The sequence below is a fragment of the Suricata suricatta genome, chromosome 14 (assembly GCF_006229205.1).
Source record: "Suricata suricatta isolate VVHF042 chromosome 14, meerkat_22Aug2017_6uvM2_HiC, whole genome shotgun sequence".
In the NCBI taxonomy this organism is placed as follows: domain Eukaryota; kingdom Metazoa; phylum Chordata; class Mammalia; order Carnivora; family Herpestidae; genus Suricata; species Suricata suricatta.
This window is the reverse complement of record NC_043713.1, coordinates 80,954,581-80,973,591: the sequence shown is the minus strand read 5'-3', so window position 1 is coordinate 80,973,591 and position 19,011 is coordinate 80,954,581. Positions and strand designations below refer to the sequence as shown.

The 19,011-nt window shown below is 55.5% G+C and overlaps 1 protein-coding gene and 1 long non-coding RNA gene across 2 annotated transcripts in view; one reads left to right on the top strand and one right to left on the bottom strand.

The window, feature by feature from the left end:
* Positions 1-19,011, top strand: part of SH2B3 (SH2B adaptor protein 3) — a 37,900-nt gene that overhangs the window by 10,349 nt on the left and 8,540 nt on the right. The window lies entirely within an intron of this gene.
* On the bottom strand, positions 4,214-9,557 carry LOC115278014. The gene is made up of 3 exons (XR_003902636.1): positions 9,126-9,557; positions 8,013-8,267; positions 4,214-5,873 (listed from the first exon to the last, which is right to left on the bottom strand). It is a non-coding gene; the product is annotated as an uncharacterized LOC115278014 (long non-coding RNA).

Sequence of the window (19,011 nt, the reverse complement as noted above, 5' to 3'; positions counted from 1 at the left end):
ACGGCGGAGCGGACCGCGTGCTCGAGCTCTTCGACCCGCCCAAGGTAAGCTCCGCGCCGGGCGCCGGTCCCGCGGGCGGCCGCAGGGCCCCCGGAGGAAGCAGGCTTTTTACACGATGAAGTGTTTCTTTTAGACCGTGTTAGATTTCCAGAGAGGTTGCAAAGGTCGTTGGGCGTTCCATGACGCCGCACAGGCAGTCTGGCCTGTTAATGTCTTACGATGTTACGAGGCATATTTGCATAACGGAGGCCCCAGCGTTGGTCGCTACTGCAAAGCACACTCCTCAGTTCATTTGGATTTTGCGTTTTCCCTATTACTGCTTTTCTGGTCCCAGCATACCGTATTCTAGCCAGAACGTCAGGTCTCTCTTTACGTGCCTAATGGCTTTGACGCGTCCTACACGCTTTCCTTGTTTCTTTTTTTTTTTAAGTTTGTTTATTTTAAGAGAGAGAGACACAGAGCGTGAACGAGGGAGGGTCAGAGAGAGAAGGAGACACAGAATCAGAAGCAGGCTCCAGGCTCTGAGCTTTCAGCATAGAGTCTGATGCGGGGCTCAAACCCACGAAATGTGAGATCATGACCTGAGCTGAAGTCAGCGCTTAACCAACTGAGCCACCGGGCTTTCATTGTTTCTGATGACAGTTTTGGGGAGTACCTGTCGGGGATGTGGTAGAATGTCCAGAGAGCCTGTATGTGGGTGTCATGTGGGCTGTGACAGGTTGGTCAGCGTCCTTGCAAACCCTGACCCAGATTGACCATGAGAAATAGGAGGGGTCTTTCTAGGGGGTTCAAAACTGTCATTTGGACTCCTTCACAAGTCCCATGATTTGTTGATGTCTTATTTTAAGTTTAAAAAATGGTGTGTTTTTCCCTTGTTGACAACCTAGTTCCACTGCAGTTGAGGCTGAAGGGTCAAGGTGTCCACACACCGGACAAGGTCCATCTTTGACTCAGGTGTATCAATTTGATGGGACCTCGTGGCTTGCACCTGGTTACTTTCTCCTTGTGGTTCTACTCTGCCAGAGATGAAGCAAAGCAGAGGTGATCCTAGCCGTCGGGGGTCAAGGTCTGAATGGAGGAGACTTAGTTATTCATGTCATAGATATTTACTGAGCACCTACTGTGTACCAGACAGATGCTCATGCTGGGGAACTGGCGTCTTAGTGGGAGCTGTTAAATAAACCTACAGAGGCACACAGAATTATAAATCATACTGTGTTTCAAAGGAAGAGCAGTGGGGCCTCTGGGAGTTAACCGAGGGGCCATAATTCGGTGGTTGGGATGGAGCATGGGCAAGGAATCCTCTCGTGTGAAGTAACTTTCTCTTTAAACTTCAGGGCAGTGACACTGAAGTGGGTGAAGTGTCTCTGAAGCCGCCCAGTGTTGCCATGGTGGTGCATACCCTTGTGACTCCACCCCCCGGGGGGGGGGGCCTCCCTCCTGCCTCCTGTATCTGGAACCCCGGCCACCCCCTTCTCCCACTGACTCCTGCTCTGGGGTTCCAGTTCTCTGTTCTGGAACTTTGCACAAGTGGAGTCATGCAGCATGTTGCCTTTTTCGTGTGGCTCCTTTTGCTCTGCATAGTGTCGTAGAGAGACCTGGCCGTGTGCCTCAGTAGCTCGTGTGCATGGATATACCGCAGTGCACCCGGCCCTTCACCTGTTGCTGGATATTTGGGCTGTTTTACTTTGGGACTTCTGTGCTGTTATGGAATTTGCATCGAGTTCTTTGTGTGGACATGTGCTCCCGCTCTCTCGGGGAGATTCCTCGAAGTGGCCTTGCAAGGTCGTACGGCAAGTGCATGTTTATGAGAAATTAATTCATATACTTTTTCCAAAGTGGTTGCACGATCGTATGTCCCTGCCAGCAGCGTGTGAGAGTGGTTGGGTTTTTTTTTTTTTCCACCTCAGCCCTTCTCGTGGATATGTGCTAGTTTCTCACTGCAGCTTTCATTTGCATTTCCCTGATGACTCATGAGGTTAAACACCTTTTCATGTTTATTGGTCACTGGAATTAACTCTGTTGTGATGAGCTTATTATTTTTATTGAGTTGTCTATCCTTATTGCTTTGTGACAGTTTTTATATATTTGGGATGCACTTCCTTTTATTGCAAATAGCTTCTACTCAGTGGGTTGACTTTTTTTCTTCTTTAATGGAATCTTTTCATGAACAGAAGTTTTTGTTGATGTGTTTGTTTTTGTTTTTAATACTTATTTTGAGAGAGTGTGAGCCAGGGAGGGGCAAAGTGAGAGAGAGTCCCAAGTGAGATCAGGACCTGAGCTGAAATCAAGAGTCTGAATGCTTAACCCACCAAGCCACCCAGGCGCCCCCATGAACAGAAGCTCTTACTTTTATTTATTTTTTAATGTTTTTATATATTTTTGAGAGAGAACGCGCATGAGAGCGCATGAGTGCATGAATAGGGAAGGGTCAGAGAGAGAGGGAGACACAGAATCTGAAGACAGGGTGCTCCAGGCTTGGAGCTACCTGTCAGCACAGAGCCCGACGTGGGGCTCAAACCCACGAACTGCAAGATCATGACCTGAGCCAAAGTCGGACACTCAACCGGCTGAGCCACCCGGGCGCCCCAGAAGTTGTTACTTTTAATGAAAACCAGTTTATCAATTGCTTTCCTTTATGGTTCATGGTTTTGTGTCCTATTTAAGAAATCATTGCCTACTCATGAAAATCTTTTTTGTCTTTTCTTCTGGAAGCTGTATTTTTGGGGGCCTTCACATTTTGGACCAAGATCTCTCTAGGTAGTTTTGATGTATGGTGTGAGGCAGGGCTCATGATTCTTCCATTTGTCCCAGCACTGTCGGCCGATGTGACCATTTTTCCTCTATTGGATTGCGGTGCTGCTTTTATCCTAAATAAAGGATTATCTGTGTGCATCTGGAAGACTCTCCCTTCTGTTCCATTTGCTCATGTCTCTCCTTAGGTCAACACCACACTGTCCTAATTGCCAGAGTTTCCTAGTGAGTCTTTTTTTTTTTTTTTTTTACATTTATTTATTTTTGAGAGACAGAGAGAGACACAGTGTGAACAGGGGAGGGACAGAGAGAGAGGGAAACACAGAATCTGAAGATAGGCTCCAGGCTCTGAGCTGTCAGCACAGAGCCCAACGCGGGGCTTGAACCCACAAACCGTGAGATCATGACCTGAGCCGAAGTCGGGCACTCAACCAACTGAGCCCCCCAGGCATGCCTCCTAGTGAGTCAGTCTTGAGACTTTTGGACCACATTGAAAAATTAAAAAAAAGTTTTTTTTAATTTTGAGAGAGAGAAAGCGCAACCAGGGGAGGGGCAGAGATAGACACAGAATCTAAAACAGGCTTCAGGCTCTATGCTGACAGCTCAGACGCGGGGCCCAAACCTGTGAGATCCTGACCGGAGCCAAAGTTGGACGCTCAACTGACTGAGCCACCCAGGTGCTCTGGACCACAGTCTTAATCCCGAGTTAAGAATGTCTCAGTGTTGGGGTACCCAGCTGGCTCAGTAAGTAGAGCCTGTGACTCTTGATCTTGGGGTTGTGAGTTCAAGCCCCATGTTGGGTATAGAGATTAGTTAAAAACTAAATCTTAAAAAAAAAGGATCAGTGTTTCAGGCAGTGGGAACAACATGGGAAAGGCCATGAAATGGGCAGGCATTCTGGGCGCTATGAAGGCTGGACCAGAAGAGGCCAGGGTGGAGGGTGCACCGAGGGGGAGATGGGGCATGAGGGAGTATGTGTGGTTAGAGGGTCACGTGAGGAGTTAGTGCTTTCTGCCAAATACAATGGGAAGCTATCGAGAAAATGCAAGTGCAAATAAAATCTGTTTCCTCATTGTTTTTAAAGTCTTGGGGTTATGGCTTCATGAAAGGCAAGTAACAGCCCGGACCCACGGTCTTACCTAAGTGACAGCACGGGGTTCCCTATAAAACCTCATCTTTAAAAACAGTTTCTGGGGCACCTGCCTGGCTCAGTCAGTGGGGCATGTGACACTTGATCTTGGGGTTGTGAGTTCAAGCGCTATGTTGGGGGTTGAGATTACAATAAAAAAAATTTTAAACTCTTTAAAAAATAAAAATACAAAATAGTTTTTTAAATGTTTATTTACTTATTTTGAGAGCGGGAGCACGAGCAGGAGAGGGACAGAGAGAGGGAAAGAAAGAATCCCAAGGAGGCTTCATGTTATCAGGACAGAGCCTAGCATGGGGCTCGAACTCACAAACCGTGAGGTCATGACGTGAGCAGAAATCAAGAGTTGGACGCTCAGCTGACTGAGCCACCCAGGTGCCCCTGAGAGACATCTGCTTAAAATAAACCATCTTGGGAAACCGGCTCAGGGGCCCTAGGCAAGTGATGTCACCTCTCCGAGCCTCAGTTTCCTCCTCTGTACAATGGCCCCACTCATAGTTCCCGCCTTCTGGCACAGTTGACTGAGTAGCCCCTGGCCCACGGGGCACTCAGTGTCCCTTATGGTTGTTACGGGAAGGACTTCAGGGCTGAGAACACAGATTTATTTCCAGCACTGGCCTGGATTCTCCATGTCCAACTGGAAGGCCCTGTCCAGCCTCACAGTCCATAGGGCCCAGGGTGGTGTCCGGACCCTGGTGAGGTCAAGGCCTGGGGGCTGCTGGGCCTTGGGGCTCTGTCTCGGCTTGGTGGTCGCTCTGAGACCTGAATGTCATCCCGGGACCTGGGCCTCTCCCAGCCCCTCCGCAAAGCAGGTGACAATCTTCTGCTTGCGCCATCTTCCCGTTGTATTGGAACAGTCTGGGGACTCTTCCTGAATGTTCCCTGGATGACTTGGGGCAGTTCGTCTCTGGACTGAGGATCCTTAGACTCTAAGTCTTGACTGAGTATGGCTGCCAGGTGCGTAGCCTTGACCTCTGGCCCTGGAACCTTTTCTAGGAGCAGCTCTAACAGAAGGAGAAGGAAGTGGGAAGGTTTGGCAACCGGTGGGGTGGCTCAGGGCTTGGCCTGGACTCGCACCCGGGCTCTGTCACTAGGAGGGCACAGCGCCAGCCTGGAGAAGGCGCTGCCGCCGCAGCCCAGCACCTGTCGTCCGTGTCAGCCAGAAGCTGAGGCCAGCTGTCAGGGGCTCACCGGTCAGCTTCGCCTCTGCCTCTGCCCGGCTGTGTGGCCCTGGCAGATCTCTTCCCCACTCAGTCTGTTCATCTGCAAGCAGGGGCCTGGTGAGGGCTGCAGAGGGAGGGGGCTCCTTGCTCATGGGGGTGTAAGTGGGGGCCACAGCCAGACTGCTGTGGGGGGCGGGGAGGGCTGGAGCGTAGCTGGGAGAGATACCAGCTATTTCCCGCCTCCGAAGGTGCGTCGAGAAGTCACAGCTTTCTCTGGTTTCAGTGGCATCCTTGCAGGTGTTGCGGGGGGCGCTCCCTGCTACGCACCGGCCCGCAGAAGGAGACAGGACTGCCGCCACATGGGGGTGGTCATCGAAGGCCCCTTAGAGGAGGGGACATTTGAGTGAGAAAAGGCGCCAGTCCTGGAAGATCTGGGTGCAGGAGTCCCAGGTCAACGAAGTGGCAAGTGCAAAGCCCCTGGGGTGGCCATAAACCCGGAGACTTTGAGGAACACCCAAATGGCCAAGGTCTGGAGTAGAGTGAACAAGCAGAGAGAAGGTTGGGAAGGTGCTGGGGCTGGATTAGGTGGCAGGCGTGTGGCTGCAGTGAGGACTTGGCGTTCCAGACTGTGAGCAGTGGGAGCACCTAGAGGACTTGAGCCCAGAGGGGCCGAGACACTTGTTGGGACTAGCCCAGCAGGGGGAGTGGGCTGGAGGAGCCGCCTTGGGGCTCCCCGTGCTCTTCAGGGCTGGTGTCCGTGTCCACTCGTCTGTGGCACCGTCCCCTCCTCGGACATGTCCAGGGTTGGGCTAGGATGAAGGGGAAGCATATTTACTGCCTTGAATGGGCACCTACTATGTGCCAGGCATTGCCCTAAACACTTGACTTCAAGTCCTTCCCATGAGGTTGAGGCCACTGGCCCATCTGACAGGGAAGAAACTGAGTCTGGGAGGGCCAGAGGGACTCACTCAGGGTCATGCAGCTGAGGAGGTTGGAACCCCGATACCTCCAAGCCCCCGGCCACACTCATCAGCTGGCTCCTCCACCACAGTGGGTAGAGTGCCAGCTCCCAGGCTGGCCAGCCCTGAGACGTGCGCTCCTGGTCAGCGGTTAAAAGAAGAAAAGGTTGGATTGGTTACCAGTATTTAAAAACATGAAATGTAAAGATTTCACAGAAGAATCCAGATTTCTGGTTTCTCTTATAAAGTCCGTGGATCCGGCAGAGCGAGGCCAGTATCACAGGAAGTGGGCCCGGCCTGTGCTCTGCGGGGGGAGGGGAGAGGCCACTGGCCGGGGGCGGGGCATGGCTAGGTTGGCCCTTTGCTCTTTTGGGCCTCAGTTTCCCCATATATCCAAGCCTGGGTTGGCATAAATGGTCTCAAAGCCCTACCAGCTCTGCCAGGTCTGGGGGCTGAGCCTCAATTTCTCTCCTCTGAACAGTGAGGGTGATGGTGTTCTAGCAACTCCTCTTTTAGCCACAATATTTGTTTGGCACTTGTTATATACCGGGAACTTTGCTGAATCCTCACGGCAGCCCTGTGAGAGAGCTCCTGGATTGCACCATTTCACAGATGGGGAAATAGAGGGGAAGAATGGGTGGGTGACTTGCTTGAGGTCCCACACATCTTGAGTGGCTGGGCTGGGATCAGAACCCCAGGGAGTCAGGCTGCACCTGGCACAGAGTGAGCCTTCAGAAGGACTTCCTAGGGGCTCTGTGTTTAACCTGTGGCCCCGTAGAGGGGGGAGAATCTGTTTGGAGTTCTCAGGCCAGGAAAGGCTCCCTGTGACCATTTTGTCCAGCACGGGGACACTGAGGGCACACAGGCCCAGAGGGGGCTGGCCAGTGTCCCCTCCACCCAGCACACTCTGTCCTTGGCCTCTGCTCCCTGGCCTGGAGAAGAGGTAGAAGAAGGAGATGGCGGGGACACCTCGGGTCTCAGCCCGTAGCCCTGAGCCTCCACACGCACCACAGGCCACAAGGACCCCCGGGAGGAAGCGGTCTGGCTGGGGTGGCTGGGCCGCTAGCCCTAGGGGTTGCTGGGGGGGGGGGGGGCGGGGGCCAGGTGGACATTGTGGCTCAGAGCCATTCGTACTCTGTGCCTTCTGAGCTGGATGGCCTTGGGCAAGGGACTCAGGATTGCTGGGCCTCAGTTTCCTTATCTATAAAATGGGGATGGTCACAGCTCCTGCCCTTGGGGCTGGTCATGTGGGAGAGGCTGTGGATACAGCATGTGCCGACAGCGTGGCTGAGGCACAGCGTCAGGCAGGTGTGTCCCGGCAGCAGCCACCCCTGGGGTGCCTGGAAGTCACCCTGCCCCACCTGCACAGAGCACCCAGTTTAGTGGGGACACAGTCTCGGGGACCACAGTTTGCGGGAAGAGGCGGCCAGGCCTCCGGGGCCCCCCGCCCCCCAGGGTCCGTCCAGGAGGCAGAGCCACAGGTCAGGCAGCCTGTGCAGCGGCAGGTGCTGGTGGCAGCCCGGGTGACCGCCAGGCCCCTGCTCCTGGGCGCGTGAGGCCTTACCCTGAGCCTGTTTACTGCTCACCCTGACTCTCCTCAGGGCAGGCACCCCCTCTGCACCTGCTTCACAGGTGAGGAAACCAGGGCTGGAAGGGGCAGAAGGAGCCACAGCGTGGGCCCCAGGGGCCCGAACCCGGAGCCCCTGCCCCCGGAGTGTGGGAAAGAGGAAGCAGAGAGAAAGGGATGTCCGCCGGAGGCCTGGTGGTTTCCTCTCAGGGGCAGGGGGCCGAGGGGGCCGAGGAGCAGGGCTGGGCAGGAAGCGGCCGGGTGGGGGGACAGCCTCCTTTTGGCTCGGATAGACCTGGGTTTGAGTCCTGCCTCCGCCCCCTCTGAGCTGCGTGACTCTGGGAAGGGCTCTGTGCCCTCCCTCTCTCCGTGCCTCAGTTTCCTCAAATACTTCCTACAACTAGCTGAGGGGCAGTGTCTACCTGTGGGGAGCTGAGAGGGGCTCACTGGGTGTCCGGCTGCCCCACGCTCCCCTGCACCCAGCACAGCGTCGTCACTGAGCAGAGCTTAGCTGCTGCTGGGGTTGTCATGGTGACAGTGATCGTGGTGGTGATGATGATGATGATGATGATGTTGGTGTCGGTTTATTCTGAGAGAGCATCCCAAGCAGGCTCCACACATCAGCGCAGATCCTGGCGTGGGGCTCAATCTGAGGAACTGTGAGATCCTGACCTGAGCTGAAATCAAGGGTAGGGTGCTTAACCGATGGGGCCACCCAGGCGCCCCGTTGTCATTATTTTTATTAGTTTTCAACATGATAGGCACTGCGTTTTACACAGGCTGGGGGGACCCCCCCCCACAGACGCTGTGAGGGGGTACAATGATGAAGCCGTCTCCTAGAGGAGGGAGCGGAGGCGTCGAGGGGAAGAAAGACTTTCCCAAGGGCAGAGGAAGGGCCGGGGACAGCGTCCGCTGTGGGCCTGCTGAGGGCAGGAGTTGGTATTCCAGCCCCAGACAGGGGGAGAAACCGCCCAAAGAAAAGTTCGTGGGCAGGGAGAGCCCCCCTGTCCCAGTGGGCAGACAGCCAGGGGTGTCAGAGGCCGGTGGCTCCCCAGTCCTACCCTCTCCCCGGGTGACCAGAGGCAGAAGGCTCCCAAGGTGAGAATGGGGCTCCTGGCCCATTCTGCCCTGGGCTGCTTTGCAAACCCCAGGCTGGTCCCCACCCCTTTCGGAGCTGTGAAATGGGCAACGAAGGGGCTTGATCTGGGCCTTCCAGGACCGGTGGGGGAAGGAAGGAAGGGGTGGTGGTGAGCAGGGTTCCCGTGGCGGCCCCACCTGCCCCTTACTGGGGTTCTGTGTCAGATCATTTTTGAAAAGTAGTCTGCCGCTCAGGAGCAAGCCCGGCCTTGCTGAGACTGTGGGCAGATGATATCGGCATGCTTCCTTTCAGCTCAAATTCTATGAATCCGCACACTAGAAAGTGCCCCCGAGTTGGGTGGGGGTGGGGGTGACTGCGGCTCGCTTCTCCTCACCCCTGCCCCCAGCGCCTCTGGCGCTTCAGCTGCCCCGCCTGCCCCCAGGGCCTGTTCACTCACCAGCTTCTGTTAAGTGGGCCTTCTGTGTTTGTTTGAGGAATGGGGTGTTGGGACGAGGGTGAGGCTGTCACCCGTAGTCGGGGCTGCAAGCCAAGTAGCCAGGGAGAAGGGCAGGTGGGCGGGTTTAGGTTCAGATCTTGGCTCTTGTGTCCTTGATAGGCGACTTTGGGTTGAGAGCTTGGCCTTTCTGAGCCTCAGCTTTCCGTTCTGGAAAATGGAATGTCAGTGCTTGGCGTTGCTGGCTCAGCAAGGGCACAATATGTTTCCACCCAAGAGGTGGAAGAAGGGGCTTCCTGGGGCGGAAGCTGGCACGTCGCAGAGGTGGGTCCCCAGGTGCCCTCCTGAGGCCCGGCAGCAGCTGGCAGCCCGGCTGGAAATCCCCCACCCACGGCTTTGTGAATGGAAAAGGAAACCAAAATGCACAGACGGAGATCTCTGTGTTCTGCGCGGCTGGCCGGCAGTGGTGATGCGGGAAGGGGGGGAGGGCAGCTTCCTCCCCAAGGCAGGAGGGGCCACCTCGCTTCCTCTTTGGGGCCCCACACCCCTTTTTCCTATCTCCCCTCCCCAACAGAAGAGGCCACTGTTTTGCTCAGGCCACGGACTCAGTTGACATCTCAGGCTCTGGAACCAGGGGGTGACTGCGTGCTCGGGGACCGCTTGAGGCAGCAACCACGGCCCGGCCTCTGGACCCTCCCTCGCTGTGGCTGCTGCCCGGGATCCTCCCGATCCCTGCCTTCCTTGAGTTCTGACTCTGGGCGGGGGTCTGAGGTCCACGCAGCCGTGGAGAGCGAAACCTGGCTCCGGGGAACCATGTGGAACGGAGGGGGCCCTGCTCTGTTTCATCTGACATCTTCATGTAATCGAGGAAACTCCTGTGCCGAGGGCCCCCACATTTGAGCTCCTACTTTTTGGTGTTGTGTTTTCTATTAATAAAGCTCATGGTAGAAACCATAGAATGAGAACGGTAACTGACAACCGCTCCCATCCTGCCCAGAGACAGCCAGCATTTCCATTTTGGTAGCCGTCTCCGTGACCTTTCCCCTTGCACTGCTTTTCTGCCATCTCCCCCACACTGCAGTTCCTTCAGCATTCAGTCACTCTGCGTTCAGTGTGGCGTCGGGAGCCCCGTCCGTGTGCCGGGCCTGTGGGAAATGGAGGCAGAAGCCTCCGGGCGCAAGCCCGGCCCTTGTGAGGCTGACGCTCTTCATTCTGCTTTGTTACCTGTTAGTTCTCCACTTAACATTTTTCTGAAATATTTTTCAAGAATGTCTTTTCCATATTGGCCGTGCAATATTTCATTTACACCAAGAGGCTGTGATGTATTTATTCAGTCGTTTCTAACTTCCCTGCCCTAATGCGTAACCCTCCGACAAACATCTCGTATGTAAATCTCGGTGCCCATCTCTGACTGTTTCCTTAGGCTCAGTTCCTAGAAAGGGAAGTGCTGAGTCGAAGGCTTTACGAATGCGTCTACACTTACAAGTATGTGAAATGAACTTACTTAACATGCACAGTGGCTTTTAGTATGTTTACAGAGTTGTGCAAACACCACTATGGTCTGCTTTTAGAACATTTCATCATCTCAGAAAGCGACCTTGCACCCATTAGCAGTCACCCCCCACCCCCACCCTCAGCCCCGGACAACCACAGATTTGCTTTCTGTCTCTGGATTTGCCTGTCCAGTTCTTTTTAAATAAATGGGACCAGAGAATATTCTGTCTTTTGTGACGTAGTGTCATGTTTTCAAGGTTGACCCACGTCATAGCAGGTGTTAGGACTTCGTTCCTTCCTACGGCAGAATGATATTCTATCACGTGGGTAGGTGATATTTCGTTTATCCATTCATCAGTGAGTGGATGTTAAGGTGCCCCACTTTTTGCTGTTGTGAACACAGGGCTACTGTGACCAATCATGTGTGTGTTTTTATGTGGACATAATGTTTTCATTTCTCTTGGGCATCTATCTAGGAGTGGATTGGGTTATACGGGAATTCTGTATATGGTGATTCTAGTCTCATAGCGGAGTGCCAGGCTGCTTTCCGCGGCGGCCGCACCACGTGGTGCTCCCTCGACAGAGGGCGAGGGCTCCCACCTTCCCACATGCTCGCCGGCATCCGTCTGTCTGTCTGTCTGATTATAAGCATCCTAGTGTGAAGAGGTATCTCGCATGGTTTTGATTTGCATCTCCCTGTTGGCCAATGATGCTGGCATTTTTCTCATGTGCTTACTAGCCATTTCTAACGCTTCTGACGATCCTTTTCAAACAGCCTTATCTTCTCGTCGCCAGAAGTGCCAACACTGGTTATTATTTTTAAAACCTTTTGCCATTTGTAGAGGTGAACTGACCATTTCTCTCTTTTTGTTTGGTTTTATTTTGTGTTTAAAGAGAGTGTGTAAGCAGCAGAGGTGTGGGGGAGCGGAGAGAGGATCCCAAGCAGGTTCCACGCTGTCGGTGCAGAGCCCAACACAGGGCTGGATCTCACAAGCCTTAAGATCATGACCTGAGCTCAAATCAAGAGTCAGCTGCCACCAAGGCACCCCTGACTATTTCTCTTTTTAAAAACGATTGAGCTAGAAGTCACATAACATCTCCCTATTTTAAAGTGCAGTCCATTGGTGTGCACACGGTGCGTGCATCCATCACTAATTCCAGAACATTTCTGTCAACCCCGAAGGAAACTGTCTCCATTCCCAGCCTCCCCTCCCCAGCCCCTGGCAACCACCAGTCTCTTTTCTGTCCTATGGATTTTGACTGTTTGTCTTACATTTCTTGGTCACACACATTTTTTGTGGCTTACAAGCCATTTACAGCAACGTCTGCCTTTTTCTTGTTGATTTGCAAGAACTTTTTACATGATTAGCTGTCTCATGTTGCAAATATTCCCCTGGTTTGCCATTTGCCTTTTCAGCTTTGATCCTGAGGTTCTTCATCTCTGAGGTTTTTAAGTCTACGGCGATCTTTTCCCGTACTGTCTTGTTCTTTGTCTTTTCCCTGGATTGGATAAATACCTAGGTTCTATTCCAGTTTTGTTTTGGTTTTCTTTTTCACTTTTAATTATTTAATCCATCTGGTCTTTATTCTTTGTGGCTGGTGTGATTTCCTGTTGTTTTTCGGTGTCCGGGAGATGCTGCGTGCGCAGGCACAGCGCATAGAGCGGGCTCACTGAGCGCTGGGTGGGGGTGACACCAGCGAGCCCTGTCCCGCCACCTCAGGAGGGGGCTGGGGGGCTCCCCGTGCGGTGGCGGCTGCAGCTGTGACCTGGCCAGCTTCTGGCTCTTGTTTCGGGCAGCTCCGGGGCTCAGAGCCCTCCTGGCGCCCCGGAGGCCCTCACTTTCACCTCTCCTGAATCATCATTCTTCGAAGGCAGGCGGCGGGCCTTGCCGGTGGCCGGTGTCACGCGCCCCTCTCCCCCGGTGCGCCCCCCACCCGGGCCCGCGACAGAGGCTGCTGCTTAACCGCAGCTTTTCCACCCAGCCGGCACGGCAGACGCCTGCGCGGCCCGGGGGAGGGGGCTTCCCTGACTGCTCAGACTTCGTGGCAGGGCGGATGGTGGCAGCCACCTCAGGTCTGGCCAGCTCTGGGACCCGTGGCCCCATGACCCCTGCAGTGGTCACTCGCGGTCTCCAGTGCACCTGTCAGCTTTCTTTGGGGCTTGTCCCCAAAGTCCGCAGAGCACACCCTCCAGGGCAGCAGGAAAGCCCCAACGGGCAGTGCCAGCTTTGGTAGTGCACTGGGGCATGCGACGTAGCCTCTCGGAGCCCTGGTGTCTTCAAGGACCAAGGTGGTGCGAGCAGCACTGTGAGGGCAGGGCGTAGATGGGGACAGGGTGCATGGGCCCTGGGGCTTTGCGCCCGTGTGGGGGCAGGGAGGATTCCTGGCGGGGACTCTGGGAGCAGGATGTGGTCGTTCAAGGTGTGGTCTGGTGGCAGCTGGTGTACAGCGGGGCAGGGAGGGGGTGGGGACACAGGGGATGGGGTCTGGCTGGGCCCCAGTGACGCTGCTCAGGACCGTCTCTGGGTCTGCCGAGCCCTCCCAGACTGAGATGCCTCTTCCATCCACAAGAATGTTCCAGGGCACCCAGGACATAGGTTGAATGACCGAGACTGGTTGCTGACTGGCCTGTGGCATCCGTGGGCTCCTCACAGCAGCTCAGGTCCGGGGTCGGGACAGTTGTTTGTCCTAATCTACCACCCTGAGGGCCAAAGGTTTTGGCTAGGACGGTGGCCTCCTGGAGGGCACAGCCTGAGTACCGGTGTGGGAGGGGAGATGTGGTGACTCTTGTGACCTTCATGGGGGGGTCAAGGTCATCTGATGGAGGTTGATGGGCTAGCCCCTTGGCTCACTGGCTCAGTCATACCCACGAGCTGGTACACGGCATGTGGGACTCCCAAGGGTGGCCCCTCTTAAGCCACGACCCCCCTACACTTGGGTCTGGCCCCCCCACAGGCCAATCTGAGAGTGGAAGTTCATGCCCATCCTCACACATGGTTCATCCATGCTTGGCCCCTCTTCGTGAACTAGGGCACCCGCATCCCAGGAGGGGGCCCGGTGAGTGTCGGGGGGTCCCAGACTGGTTCTGTGTGTTAGGGGTGCTGCCTCCCTCTGTACGTGATCTCTGTCTCCAGGTGTTTTCTCTCCTGGGAGGTTGCTCTAGCATCTGAGAGAAACCTTGTGTCCCTGTTACTGTGATTCTGTGTAGGGAGTCGTCTGCATCTCTGAAAGGGGGCTCTGTGACTGTGTCGCTGTGTTATGGGCTTGAAGGGGAGCTCGCTCCAGGTCGGGCTTTAGACAGGCCCCCGGATCCTGTCTCAGCGTCATTGGCCAATTACCCACACACCACAGGGCCCCCTTTGGGCCTGTGAGGGTCTAAGAGTGGGGGAAGGGGAGGGCAGGTGTTGGGGACCTTGTCTCTACATAGGGTTCTTCTATTTGGGGGTATCACCAGAGCCTTTCTGGGGCTCTGGTTGGGGAGGGGTGTCTCTACCTCTGGCCCTGGGGCAGGGCTCTTGCTTGCCAGGTAAGGGGGGAAACTGACTTGATCATGTGGCTTCTCTAGAAGCTTCTCCCATCCCGTGTGTGTTCCTCCTGAGAGAGGGCATGAGGCACAGGGGCAGACCAAGGTGAACGATGTGGCTTACTGAACCGGGTGAGGCTGCGGGACGCCCCTGTACTCAGGCAACAGGAGGGCCACTTACAGGAGCCCTGGTGGGGGGGTTCCATTATCACCTCCATTTTACAGGTGAGGAAACAAACAGGGAAATGAAGTGATTTATCCTGGGTCACCCCAGAAGTGGCCGAAGCAGGCATTTGAAGGGCCTGTGGGTGGGGGTTGGGGGCCAAGGAAGGAAGCGACCTTCCAGCGTTTGGTCAGCCCCTGGAACTGACTCACTGCCTTCAGTTTGCCCCCGAAGGAGCCAGGGAGCAAGGGGCATGAGCTAACTCCCCACACCCCACATCTGCCTCTGCTCCCCCACATCTGAGGGCTGGGGCCCCAGGTACCCACCCAGCTACTGCAGTCACTCATCGGACAAACCCACGCCAAGCCCCTCCTCTGGGTCAGAGCCGGTGCTGGGCCCCAGCTCAGAACAAGGTTTGCTGCCCTGTCCCCGCCCCCGGAGGAACCCCCAGTCAGACGGTGGGGGCAGCTGCCTCATCAGGAAGTCATGGCCGGGCCTGATAAGCCCCGTGCTCAGGGAGAGGCACAGGAATCGCGCTCACCACGACTTAGTGACCAGAGGAAGCTCCCTGGAGGAGGGGAGGCGCTCTGCTGAGGCCACAGCTCGGATCAGGCATTGTGTTGCACATGCAGGGGCCGCGAACAAGGGCTGGGAAGAGGGCTGGGAAGAACCGTCTGGATGGAGGCCTGGTGCTGTGGGCCCTGGGGCTAGGCACACAAGGGTCTGAGTCCCAGCTCCACGCTGCTCCTCCCGAGGCCAGGTCAGGTGCATTTTGCCCCTCAGGCCCTCCATTTCCCCATCTGTAATGGGGGTGGATAACAGCAGTAAGTGGGGGCGGGTGGCAAGTCTTCCTTCCAGCCAGTCCTCTCCCCTGGCCAGCTGCCGCCCTGGGGCCCAGCTCGTGTCCCCAGCTGTCTGCATGCCCTCCACCCTCACTGCCTTGAACCACGCCCCCGGGTCCCCAGCACTCAGCGACCCCTGGCAAACAAAAGGCTGGTGAGGAGTACCTGTGGGAAGGAAGCTGAGCACCTACATTAAGCCTTGCTGTGCACGGGGAGAGGGTGCTGCGTGAACAAAACCGAGTCCCCACGGAGCCCGCTGCACAGGCTGATAAATGCAGGGAAGGAAGGAAAGGGGGCTGTGTGGTTGTGACTGTGTCAGGAAGGCCTTCCTGAGGTGGCACCGAGGTTCTTGGAGCCATGGGGGCTGTCCCTCAGAGGGAGCGGCAGGTGCAGCCGTAAGGAGCGGTCATGGCCAGGGCGGCGCTCGGAGCAGGACACGAGCAGGACCTGAGGTCGGGGAGGCCACAGGACGAGGTGGTGCAGGGTCTCTCGGGCAGTGGTGAGGGCATGGGCCCCTCATCCTGTAGTGGGGCTCCCTGTGTGCACCTCCTCTGCCCCCCAGCATTCGCCCTTCTGCCTCCATGGGACAGAGCCCAGAGCCCGGGGAGGAGGGACGGAGAGGGGAGGTGGGCGCCAGGGGGTTTCAGATCCCCCCCGGGGCTCATGTCAAAATGCAGACCTCAGGCTTCCTTCCAGAGGTCACAGGCCAGCTGGCTGGAATGCACCCTTTGTGCCATGACCAGTAAGCCCTGGGAGGTCTTCTTAGCCTTGGCAGCGCCTTTGTGAATGGGGCGACAGGACACCAGCCTCACGGTGACTGGAGGAGCACGGAAGGTCCCCATCCCTGTTCCTCAGGCAGACCGACGGCCCGGAGCAGGGAGGATCACTGTACTGAATGTTAAGGATTATCCTTTACAACGACCTTCCTACCTGCATTCTTCAACATGATGCTCTTTTCTGTGAAATTGGAAAAACATTTTAAGTGGTGGTAGCTTATGAACTCAACAGTCCAGAGGCCAGTGGCGGACAGCCTGCACCCCAGAGCCTGGCACATAGTCGGGCTCACTGAAGTGGGGGTGGGGCTGCCAGCATCGTTTCTCACCACAGCCACTCCCCCGCCTTCCTACGGATTGGGCTGTGCCGTCTGGCCTCGGAGCGTTAGCTCTTGCTATTCTCTCAGCCTCCCAACACCTTTGCTTCCCCCTTCCCACTCTGCGGAGTCCAGCAAACATCCACAGCCACCTACTCTGTGCCCTGCTGAAGACAACGATGGGAAAGGAGACACCCTCCTGAGCTCAGGGTGTCAGTGAAGAGACAGCTGTGTGAGCCACTGCAGCTGGACACAGGAGAGACGAGGAGGAGCGCCTCCTCAGGGAGGGGGCTTTTTGCTTCTGAGCAGATTGACTCTTCCTCAGGCCCGTGCTCCACGCTCAGGACCTTTCCCGACCCAGTGGAAGCACCTCTGCAGACGTTCTAACCCCAGATTCTCATGGGAGATTAGTGGCATTGTTAGGTCTTACAAGAGCGAGGACAGGCTGGACAGGTGCCATCTGTCCATAGAGGACAAGGCAGAGGCGAGAGTCGAGGCCAAGCTGAATTCCCAAGCCCCAGGAAGAGAAGGCTGATGGCTTCTGAGTAGTACACTGGGTGCCGAGGTCAGGGGGACACGTCGGTTTGACAGGTTTCTGGGCGCTGGCACTTCTCCGAGCCTTTAGTGGGCCGTGCGCGGGATTCTCCGTGCACAAGAGGCTGCCGTCTCTTGGAGATCCCTCTTTGCATTGGCTGCCAGGTAGCTCAGAGAGAGATCTGTAGCAAGTGGAACTCTGGCCTGTGTCCTAGCAGTTGTCTTTCTCCCATCTGAGATCCCTGTAACCAGACTAAAATTTTAGGGGGTGGGGGGCGGATAAGACAAGGCATTTTCTTTTTTTGGTATTTAGACTGGTGTTTTGAGGGGTGCCTGGGTGGCTCTGTTGGCTGAACATCCGACTCTGGCTCAGGTCATGATCTCACGGTTCTCAGGTTCGAGTCCTGAGTCAGGCCCTGTGCAGACCTCTAGCTCAGAGCCTGGAAGCCTGCTTCTGGTTCTGTCTCTTTCTCTCTCTGCCCCTCCTCTGTTCACGCTCTGTCTCTGTCTCTCAAAAAATAAATAAATGTAAAAAAAAATAACAAATTTTATTTTTAGTGTTTTATATATTTTTGATAGAGCATGAGAATGAGAGGGGCAGAAAGAGAGGGAGGGAGACACAGAATCCAAAGCAGGCTCCAGGCTCTGAGCTAGCTGTCAGCACAGAGCCCGATGCGGGGCTCAAACCCAGGAACGTGAGATCTGACGTGATCTCATGCTTTAACTGAATGAGCCACCCAGGCGCCCCTAAAAATTTTTTTAGACTAGGCAAGAAAATTTTTGGTAGATACCTACCAAAAAGACTCAGTTGAACATTTTCCACAGTGATGTCTCATCCTGTGTTCATCCAAGCAGCACCCACTCAGGCTCTGGGCAGGAAGTGGGGAGGGGGTACTCAGAAATCTATGACCAGGATCTGGAGTTTGCTCTGAATCTTATGTTTTCAAGCCCTTATCCAAGACCACCCCCTGTCCTCCATCTTCCTGGGAGGGAACTGTCCCCACATTACCAAGGAGGAAACCGAGACTGTGGTTAGTGCCGTGCCCGGGATTCCAGAGGTGCTAAGTGGAGCCAGAACCTGTCTAGCCACCTCAGGCTGAGCTCCAGGCCACTGAGCTGCTGCCTAGAGGGCACCAGCGCTGGTGGGACACGTGCAAGGCTTGGACCTAGATCTCCAACTGTATCCTACCTGCTGTCCCATCACTGTCCTCTGTAGGAGAGGGGTGAGGGCCCAAATACCAGGGGGCTGGTGTGGCCTGGCAGATTCCAGATGATGGGAGGTCTCTCCTCAAGGCGTGCTCTGGATGAGGGCTTCTCAGTGGCCGGGTAGGAAGCAGTAGATGGGCTAAGGCACATTGTGAGGGACCATCCTGCCCACACTGCTGGGCCCTCTGTGTCCAGGCTCTTCACTACTTGGGTGTGAATTAGGTGCTGTCTCCCCCTCCCCTCTCCTTCCTGGAGGGGAGGTAAGCGCGGTGCTGGCCCAACTAGCAGGTCTGCTTCTGTCAAGGTATTCAGCGTGGACTCCCTGGGTCTTCTCATTTTGCCATTTCCACATCTCTGCCTTAGAGCAAGCCCAACCTGACCCCCACAGCCTCAAGACTGCATGGAGACTTCTGGGGCCCTGCTGTAAGCACCCCACTGTGTGACCCAAGTCCCATCAGCCTCTGTAGGTGTCCGTGTGCCCCCCCCCACGCCTTGGTGTAGGGCCCTCCTGGTGCCTGGGAGCTCAGCTGTGCTCTCCTGAGCTGAGGGGAGGCCACATTGATTCTGTGGCCCTTCACTGCTCCCCCCACCTGTCTGTCTGGGTCCTTACTCTCTCCTTCATGTTGGGACCTATCTCCCTTCCTATAGTAGAAACTCTTGAGTCAGGGACTGTGTATTTCCTTCCCACTGGAGTTCAGTGAGGGCTTGGCCCGGTCCCTCTGCTGAGGTCTTGAAGGGATGGATGGTGACAGGCTCCACTCAGGAAAGCTGTGGGGACACGGCAGAGTTAGGTATAGCCTGTTACCTTGGAAGACATTGGAAGAACCCAGCAGTGACTGCAGCCCTGCCCCTCGGCAGGGCAGGTCATAGGACAGTTTCCACGTGACAGCATGAGGGAAGAAAAGGCCTAGAGAGATAGGAAAGGTGTGGTTCCAGTTGTCCCTCCCAATCCCTCTTACACAGATTTGAAGTCAAAAGTCTCACCAGTGGGGGCAAGGAAGCCCTTGGGGCAGTGGGGCTTGAGGAGATCAGATAAA